General features: G+C 38.3%; 1 pseudogene; it reads left to right on the plus strand.

Annotated features, from left to right (window-relative positions):
- The first annotated feature begins 2,740 nt into the window (after positions 1 to 2,740).
- LOC117712404 (dnaJ homolog subfamily A member 3, mitochondrial pseudogene) lies at positions 2,741 to 3,984 on the plus strand (annotated as a pseudogene).
- Positions 3,985 to 10,621: the final 6,637 nt, after the last annotated feature.

Below are 10,621 nucleotides of genomic sequence, written 5' to 3' on the forward strand. Positions count from 1 at the left end.
TATCTGTTTGGGGCCTCATATCAACTGATATATACTGCCTTTTTGGTGGTCCAGTGTTTGAGAGATTGAGACTTCTGATCCTCCTACAGAGTCACCGTCCTCCTCAGCTTCTTCCAGCCTTTCCCTAATTCAACCACAGGGGTCAGCAGCTTCTCTTCATTGGTTGGGTACAAATATCTGCATCTGATTCTTTCAGCTGCTTGTTGAGTCTTCTGAAGGGCAGTCATGCTAGGTCCCTTTTTGAGAAAGCTCCATAGCCTCAGTAATAGTGTCAGGCCTTGGGAACTCCCCTTCAGCTGAATCCTACTTTAGGCCTGCCGCTGGACCTTCTTTTCCTAAGGTTCCTCTCCACTTCCATCCCTGTAGGTCTTTCAAACAGAAACAATTATGGGTCAGAGTTTTGACTGTGCAACCCCTTCCCTCATTTGATGCCCTGTCTTCCTGCTGGAAGTGGGCTCTATAACTTCACTCTCCCTACTGTCCAAAGAGTCTCTCATCTCCCAGGTCTCTGGTGCATTCTGGAGGGTGCCCCAACCTTCTACCTCCCTAGGTTGCCTGTTCCCATTCCTTCTGCTGGTCCTCCAGGCTTCAGTCCTTTTCCCTCACCCAATACCAGATCAGGTTTTTCTCTCCCCTACCCCTCCCTACCTGCCACTTTCCCTCCCAGGTCCTTTCCTCCCTCCTCACTTGTGATTGCTTTCATCTCCCTCCCCGGTGGGACTAAGATGTCAGCACTTGGGTCCTAAAGCTTGTTTACCTTTTAGAGTTCTGTGGACTGTATCTTGGGTATTCTGCACTTTTTTTTTTTGGCTAATATTTTGGGGATATACCCAAAAGATGCTCCACCATGCCATGGGAGCATGTGTTCCATTTTGTTCATAGCAGCCTTATTTGTGATAGCCAGAAGCTGGAAACAACCCAGATGTCCCATGACAGAAGAATGGATAGAGAAAATGTGCTTTCATTTACACAACAGAATACTACTCAGCTATTAAGAACGAAGACATCCTGACTTCCAGATAGACCTGGAAAATATCATCCTGAGTGAGGTAACTCAGACCAAAAAGAACATGCATGGTATGTAAACAGTATTTTTAAAAGTATTTCATTTAATGTAAAGTGTTCCTTACAGTAAGGAAAGGAATTGGGAGTTTGCAGCCACTCAGTAGTTGAAGCACCTAATTCACCTGGGCTTAGGCTCTACCACAAACACATGTCAGACCCATGTGGAGCAACACAGCCCTCTAATTCTAAATCACCCAGCATACATTCTGGCTACACTGTGCCAGAAAGGCATATTTAAAGAGAATATTTAAATAATCTATTAGCTTATGAGTAGAAAATATTAAATTAGAATCTCTCAATTACAGGTGGATAGAAATTGGGGAGAATTAAAGCATTTCCTAAATGAAAACACACAATTAAATGAAGATTCTGTATATTATGAAAAGTGCTTCTCTTGCCACTACATATAGTAAATATACATGTCTTGCTACTCTACATAAAGGAAATGCTTTCACTAAACTTGTTAGGTCTTAAAAAGAGAATTGTCTACACAGCTGTATGTATGTATTGTTTTTCCTGTGTTCAAACTTAAAATAGCTAAAAGTAATCATTTCTAAGGTGGTTTTCAGAGAAGCACAGTATTGAGGAGATTCCAACTGCTCAAAGGATATGTTGTAAAAGCAAATTACCCTCAAGATATTTACTTTTATTAAGACCCATAGATTCACTCTCTTAATATTGTCAGGGATATGACTGCTTAGATATTGTGTAGATAGCCCTGGCAACAACACTTTAGAATTCATCATGATTCTATCTAAAATGTCAGTACTTCCTTTGAATTTATTACCTACATGAAAAGATAAACAGGTCTATGAGAAAAGCTTTAGAGTTCAAATTTCATTATAAAATTTACAAACGATTTTAATCACCATAGTGAGTATGCCCTGCAGGTTGGTTCCCTCAAGTTCCTGATAAAAGACCATTATCAAATGGGTGACATTTTTCCATTTTATTTGAGAAGTTGGCTTTTTTTTTTTTCATAAATAGGAACAAATGTTTAGAATCCCAGCCATACTTGTAAACATTGAAATTTTTAAATGATGGTTCTGGAAGAACTGATGACACGGGATAATTTGGCCATTTGCCAAGAGATTCTAATCAACAAATTAAAGCAGTGCGTCACCAGCTGTGTGACTGAGCTAACCAAATAATGTGCTCATTTTAATGGGAGAGGTGTGTAGAGTAACTGCCAGGTAATTCATTAATTCTATTCCTTTGACCATATTCTCAGAACTCTCTGAACCCTGATATGAGAGGAATGTACTCATTTGCAGGCATTATGGCTACACAAAGCTCACATATCTAAATCATCCCAACGGCAAAAACCTACCCAGGAAGAATTAGAACTAACCAATCCTGTGTTTCTTTTAACTTTCTTCTCTGAAAACCAGAGAACACCCAAGGAAGGAAGAGAACACCTTGTAGGATAATGATTTGGGGTTAATGATTTTCTTTGGAAAAATATTGTTGATATAAAATGATATAAAATTTGGAGTGCAGAGGCACAGCATTCCCAGGCAAAGATGGCTATTCTGCATGCTGGTTGAGGGTATCCATAGGGATAACCCCATACACACTCAGGTTGTGGGTTGCAGAGAGGAGTGCGGCCCAGCAACACCAAGAGGGACATAGTGTAGGCATTCCTGTGTCACAAACTAAACTCTTCAGGCTTTTCATGGGCACTCATGGCCTGGAGACACTGCTGACATTGAGACCAAGTGACTATCTCACAGGAACAAAACTTTTCTCTTTTATTTGTGCTGCCTCTTTCCACTCACATGCTTCTTTGGCCAAAGATAATTATTATCAAATATTAAGAATGTCCTGAAATGCCAGACAGAAAGATATCAAGAAAGCCAGTTAGTATCAGCTTACCAAGAAATATCACCCGGATATGAATAGGATGATCCCAAAGCCAAAACAAAGTTTTCCTAGCTGGCTGAAGCATATTAGATGTTGAACAATGAATAAAGGAGGAAGCAGGATGATGGTTAAGATTCTGCTGGCTTTTATCCTGGGACCAACAGCTCTGGTAGAGCTTCTGAAGATGGAGTCCCTCTGTTGACCCTGTTTCTAGATGGGGTTTGATCAACATCAGAAATACATTCATGGAATTGACATTGGATCAAGCGGCCAAAGGTGTGAACAAAGTTTACTCTGAACAACATAGTGGATACCTTTGATCTCTATGATATCGAAGGGAAGGAGCCTGGAAGCAAAGTGCAGCATCCTCATGGCTGCCACTCCTCAGAAACGGAAACCTGCAATACAGGGCATTTTGTGATATGTTCCACCTGTCAAAGACATAGTGGGCATTACAGTTCCTTGTGTGGTCTGCAGAGGAACTGGAAAGGCAAGCAGAATCGAGAGACTATCCCTGTGCCTACAGGAGTGAAGATCATCAGACTAAGGATACTTGTGAGAAAACTAGACAAGCAAATCTGTTCTGAAAGGTCATGGCACAGACATCCACTTCCCCCTCTTTATTTCAGCTTCTCAAGCTATTCTTATGAGCACAGCCAAAGCTCAGGGACCATAGGAGACAATCACTGTGACAATCCCTGCTGGGATTCAGACACAGCAGAAGATTCGCTTGACTTGGGAACCACATGCCCCGGAATTAATAGGTATGGTTATGGTGAACACTGTATTCATATGAAGATCAGAGCTCCAAAGAGGCTAACCAGTAGTCAGGAGAACCTGATCCTGAGCTATGCTGAAGATGAGACTGACGAAGAGGGGACAGTGAATTGTGTCACCCACACAAACACTGGAAAATGGTCAACGGAAAACAAAATCAGGAGCCACAAGCAACCACTCTTCATGGCCAGAGCAGACCCAGGAGCATCCTACAACAGTAGCATTGAGCATCTGCCTACAAAGCCCACTGAACCGCCTAACAACAGTAAAGCCATGTGAGGACACCACTCTGCATAGAAGCACATAGTGGGCAGTGCCTAGGCAGTGATATATGGCCCTTAGGCTGGCGCAAATATCCTGTCCACTGGTAAGGGACTTGCTTCTTCTGGTTCAAGGTGGGTAAAACACTTGGACTCTTTTTGCAGCACTAAAAATAATCTCTAATCGCTGGTAGTACAGACCTGAAAGAATGAATAGATGCACTTACAGCTTAAAATGAAGCCTTAAGCTGCACACAGTATTGTGAAGTAATTTCCCTCTCAACAAACCTCATAGAGGTTCCAGAATAGGTCCGTCCTGAGGTATTCTAGGTCTTCTCTAGGATCAGGGAAGCACACCTCACCAGCCTCATCCTCCCTGACATGCTCTGCTGATGTATCTGTCACTCTCTTAAAGTTTTGTCATTATTGCTTTGTTTAATTGTTACAGTACCAAGCAGCTGAAACGTGGGTGCTAGGGCCCTGGGAGACACACTTTTGGAACACAGTCCCTCTATCCACTTCACCTCAGATGGCAGCTTGCCAGACAGCTGAGTTAGATTGTTCTAATCAAGTGTATACAGGGGTGTTTCCTACCCTATTAGACCAAAGTTAGCATGGTAGTGTGGGACAAGCTTCATTCAGCCACTGGAGACTTGCCAGCCAGGGCCTGGCTTCTTCCTGTTCCACTGCTAACATTTGATTTCCAAAGTGTGTTTAAATTACTCAGTGGTAAGACTGTCTTTTTTCTGTGTAAAATGTTATTGAGGTGGAGGGGGAGGGGAAGCTCAGTATCATTGGTGAGGGCTTTCCACTGGTGCACTGAACAACCTCATTTCCAGTCGCTGGTGGAAGCATGTGGGGGCTTCTATGTGTTCCAAGGTCCTGGAGCTAGCTTAAGACAGGCTAATAAAAATCACTTGATCTGTAGCTTCTTTTCATTTATAATTTACAAAAGTAAATCTTCTACTTCATTTTCTTGTAAGATACCATGTCTTTAAAAAAAAGTTATATTGATAGAGCTAATTGTCCAAGATTTGATAGGGAGGTGAGGCCACTTTTGTTTCTTTGGTTGATTGGTTAGTTGTTTTTGTTTGTTTGCTTGCTTGCTTGCTTTTCTTTTTGTTTTTGATGTTTTTTTTTTTTTTTTTTTTTTTTTTTTTTTTTTTTTTTTTTTTTTTTTTTTTTTTTTTTTGTCTAAAAATCATTCTTTACCAGGTATCTCTGAGTGCATATATACTCAGTAACTTGAAGACAGGTTTCATCACAGTCTTTCAACATCTATGATGTGACTTCTCTAAGTGTGAACATCTAAGTGTGAGATACGAAAAGGGAGAGAGAAAATTGGATGTATGGTGGGAAGGAGAGAGAAAGATAAAACAGAGAGAAAGATAGAGAGATAGTGTGAATAGCTGTCGTGGTTTTGCTATCTGAGGATACAGTGAGAAATATGCTTCGGGTTTGGATGTTTGTTCTTAAGAATGTTTTCTAATTACAATATTTCTTCTCTTCTCTCCCTCAAACTTCTACATATCTTTCTCTTTAACCTTCAAATCCATGGCTTCTTGTCATTCTTATTTGTTGTATCCTCAAGCATAGTATAGTATGCTCTGGCTTAATTGCTCTTTCTTTCTTTCTTTCTTTCTTTCTTTCTTTCTTTCTTTTTCTTTCTTTCTTGTCTCACTGTCTGTCTTTCATGTGTGAGTAATGTATACTTGTGGGTATGTGTGTGTGTGCATGTACATGTGCATGTGTGTGTGTGTGTGTTGGCTTTGGTTTCTTTTGCTTTTTATGAGAATTTATGCTTGGTGGTTCAGTCTCTGGAGGTCCCCAAGAGTCCAGGTTAGCTGACACTGTTGGTTTTCCTGTGGAGTCTCTATTCTCTCTGGTTCTGTCAATCCTTCTAGAAGTCTTTCACAAGATGCCCCAATCTCTATTTAATGTTTGACTGTAGGTCTCTGTATTTGTATCCATTGGCTGCTGTGTTGAGCCTCTCTGAGGACAGTTATGCTAGGCACCTGTCTGTAAGCACAATAGAATATCATTAATAGTGTCAGGGATTCATTCTTGACCATGAGATAAGTATCAAATTGATCCAGCCATTGGTTTGACCATTTCTTCTATCTCTATTCCATCTTTGCCACTTCACATATTTTAGGCAGAACACATTTTGGGTGAAAGATTTTGTGAGTGGGCTGCTCCCCTTATCTCTCCACTGGGAGTCCTGCATGACTACAAGAGTTGGTCATTCCTGGATCCATATATCCCACTGCTAGGAGTATCAACTGGGGTCACCTTCATAGACTCTCTGGGGCCTCTTTAGGTCCAGGTTGGAGGTGATTTGAATATACTTGGACCAGGGAGTGACACTATTAGGAAGTGTAGCCTTGTCGAGTAGGCATGACCTTGTTAGAGGAAATGTGTCACTGTGTGGTTAGGCCTTGAGATCCTTCTCCAAGCCACATGGGAGCTAGTCTTCTGTTTTGTTTTTGTTGTTTTTGTTTTGGCTTTGGAAAAAGATGTAGAACTCTCAGCTACTCCAGCACCATGACAGCATGTATGTTGTCATGTGTTCTGCCTAGAGGATAATGGACTGAACCTCTAAACCTATAAGCTAGCCTCAACTAAATATTGTCCTTTATATGAGTGGCTTTGGTCATGGTATCTCTTCACAGCAATGGAAACTCTAAGACTCCAGAACATCCTAGAGATGCTTCACACTGACCCCTGCTAATTTCCATTCTCTCTGCCTGCTTCCTTTACGTCTGACCCCCTTGCCCCATTTCTCTTCCCACACCCTCTCCTACACAGTTTCTATCCTCCATCCACCTAAGATATCTATTGTATTTCCCCTTGTGAAAAATCTTCCCTTGGGCTCTCCTTTTTATTTGGCTTCTTAGAGTTTGTGGATTATAGCATTGCTATCCTGTTATGGCTAATATTCACTTACAAGTGAGTACATGTCATTTTGTGTCTGTTACCTTACTTGGGGTGATATTTTCTAGTTATATAACAGGATGTCTGCTTGTTGAAAAATGCAAATAGGTCTATATTTACCATCCTGCACAAAACTCAAGACTAACTAAATCAAAGACTTTAACATAAAACAAGTACACCGAGTCTAATAGAACAGAAAGTGGGATATAGCCTTGAACGCATTGGTAGGGCAGAGAATGTCAGGACAGAACACTAAGATCAAAAATTAGTAAATGATACCTCATGAAATTGAGAAGCTTCTGTAAGGCAAAGAATAACACTGTCAATAGGACAAAACAACAGTCTATAGATTGGGTAATGAGCTTTACCAACCACACATCTGACAGATGTATGGGACAGAGGGAAAATATTCAAAATACATGAAGAATAAAAATTCAAGTTAGATACCAACTACCCAAATATGCCAATTTTTAAAATGGGGTATAGAGCTAAACAGAGAATTCTCAACAGAGGTAACTCTAATAGCCGAGAAACACTTAAAGAAATGTTCTACATGCTTAGTTATCAAAGAAATTCAAATTAAAATGACACTGAGATTCTACCTTGCACCTATCAGAATGGTTAAGATCAAAACCTCAAGGGACAGCACAGAGGATGTGAAGCAAAACTCTTTCAGTGCTGGTGGGAGTGCAAACCTGTACAATCACACTGAAAATTAATTTTGTAGTTTCTTTGAAAAATGGATATAGTTCTACATGAAGACCCAGCTATCCCATCCCTGGGCATATATCCAAAATATATTGCACTATCCCACAAGGACATGTGCTCAATATGTTCACAGCAATTCTGTACACAATAGCCCCAAACTGGAAACAACCCGGTGCCCCTCAACTTAAGAACATATACCAAAAATGTGGTCCATTTGCACAATAGAATACTACTTAGGTATCAAAACAAACAAACAAACAAAACAAAAACAGAACATCATGAACTTTGCCCTTTTTTTAACTTTAGATTTCTTCAAACTCTGAAAGAGGTGATTCTTACAACGTTTCTGGCCTTGTTCTTCCTGATAAACCTTCTGTGGTACTAATAAATACCCTTTTCCTGAAAATAAATGGCAATATACAAACATTTTAGTTGATAGGAATGACTAAATTTGAATATAAAATTAATGATGATAAAACAGTGGATTAATTTTGTTACATTAGGCTCTTGACATACAAAGCTTTTCAGGAGAATAACAGTTCAGATCCAGAAACAAGTACAACACTTTGGACAGAAGATTTATAGAGGAAACTGAAATCAAGTAACTCTGTGACTGACATGAATATGATTTTAACACACTGGCAATTAGTGTTAAATATCTTTCAGTTCAAACTACTGGGATCGTCCTGGGTTTAAAGTTTGATAATGTTTTTATCATGATGATTTTGACTTAATTTACATGTTTTAAAAATATTTAGCTAAACATGAATTATCCTAGTTAGAGAGTTTAGAGGCTGTTCTTTAAATATCATCCCTAAGATAAGTTTATTATTCACTGAATATACAGACACAGCCCTGTGTACTCTCTCTTTATTTTATCACTTACTATAGCAAATGTTGCAGTTAGTCATAACAAAATCACAAGTAGAAATCTAATATAGATAGTAATGTAAATGCACGTACATGTCCAGACTGAGGAGAAATAACAATACCATAATAAACATAATGTGTATTCTCCTAAGAGTTTCTTTTGGAAATATAATAAAACATGAAATATTTACAATGTGTATGAGTTAAATTTCTTCCATAACAGCAAATAGTGAATTAACAGTATTCCAAATAGAATAAAGAATATAAAAAAATTTGTATGGCTTTTTTTTTAAACTTAACTGACAGAAACATATGAGAATTGTCTTATGGAATTGAGGATGTTAATTATAAATGTCTTGTCAAGAGAGATGAATGCATGTCAAATAATGATGGAATAAGGTCTCTGCATTAGCTGTTTCTCTCATCCTGTCAGGCAAGGATCCTCTTTTAAAGTTTATATTAGTAATGATCAAAGAACTACAAATTTTAAAGGATGGTTATGAATATTCATTGTAAGGCATAGAATCGTCAAAAAGATTGGGTCAGTTAGGGTGTACATTGTAAATTTTATAAAAGTATATGTATGTATCAAACATGTTTAGAGACAACTTTCTGTTCTATATTAAGCATCAAATTATATATATATATATATATATATATATATATATATATATATATCCACCACTAACTAAAGTAATTGCTTGGACATTTTGTTTTTATTGATGATCAAGGGTCAATATTTCAATATTAAATTATCTTGTGACTATTTAGGTTTTGAAATTTTATTTGTACATTCTGTTGATGTTCTCCAAATATCTCCAAATGCAAAGCTTTCATTGAAATCACAAATATATAATAATACTTTGTCAGTTTTAAGTATTCTGTATGCTTTATATCTGTTAAATTACTTAATTATATACATATCTAATTACCCTTTATTGATTTTCTGTGTAAACTAGGGACATATACACACAACCCTGTACTGTCCCTGAGGGAGAGTATGTGGACTCAAGGACAATGAGGTGCAAAGTCTTTATTACACTGCTAAGAGACAAATGTGATATTTCAAGCTATTATCATCCCCATTAACAACATTTGACATTTTAACATACTTCCAAGTTGTAAAGGAAGTAGGAGTAAAGTGTTTAGTGGACAAATTTGAGAAGTAAGGCTGTTACAATTCATGAAGGGGAAGATCAGATTATTCCCCTGAGGCATTCCTTATTGTCATGAAGAAGTCACATTATATAAAGAGTTCAAGTATCTCTTCAGTTTACTATGGCATTTTAAATGTGAATCATACATACATCTTTGAATGCAGTATATGTATCTATATATTGACTGATAAAATCATTAAGTAATAGAATATATAATATTTAAAACAGAAATTAAGTACACTTTAATTGGCATGATGATAGTCAGATGAACATTTTGAGGTTTTAATTGTGAGCTGTGCCAAAAACACTTTGAGAAAAAAAAAAAGACTAAAAGAAAATGGGAAAAATAGAAGAAAGAAAAGGAACAGGCACAAGTAACAAGTGAGGCTAAGAAGAAAGAAGGGGGGAAGTGTGGGAGGGAGGGAGAAAGAATGCAGGAGGGACAGTGGGGATGAAGCAACACAGAGAATCGACTTGAGGATAACTGTAGGATAGCAATACTATCAGAGTGTGCAGAGTGTGGTCCTGGTAGTGAAAGGATATAAGATTGGTTCTCTGGGTTTACTTCTGACTTCCTATGCCCTCTGCTTTCTCTGCCTTAAACATGTCTTGTGGTATCTTTAATGGACTTTGATCTCATCTGGGAAAAGATGATGCAGGAGGCAGCGTCGGCCTCAGCTCTAGTCAGCACTTGACAGCAAGCGCCATCAATTTCTCACATAAAGTGTTGGAGTATCCTTTTCTTGGAACCTTAACAATTGACTGGTCAAATTGTAAGAAAATATTGTAAGAAAAATTGTAAGAAACAGTTTGTGGTGCCTTTGGGAAATAGCCTGACTGCAGTGGCAGACCTCTGAGGTTTATTACATTCTTTGTTTTAGTAGTGTGGCAATTTTTAGCACATTTTTTCTTCTTTAAAAAAAAATACATATCCCATTTTGAAATAATTTGAAAGAAACAGCATCTGTTACTTTCCTCAGAAACCCA

Source organism: Arvicanthis niloticus, chromosome 7, assembly GCF_011762505.2.
Source record: "Arvicanthis niloticus isolate mArvNil1 chromosome 7, mArvNil1.pat.X, whole genome shotgun sequence".
NCBI classification, from domain to species: domain Eukaryota; kingdom Metazoa; phylum Chordata; class Mammalia; order Rodentia; family Muridae; genus Arvicanthis; species Arvicanthis niloticus.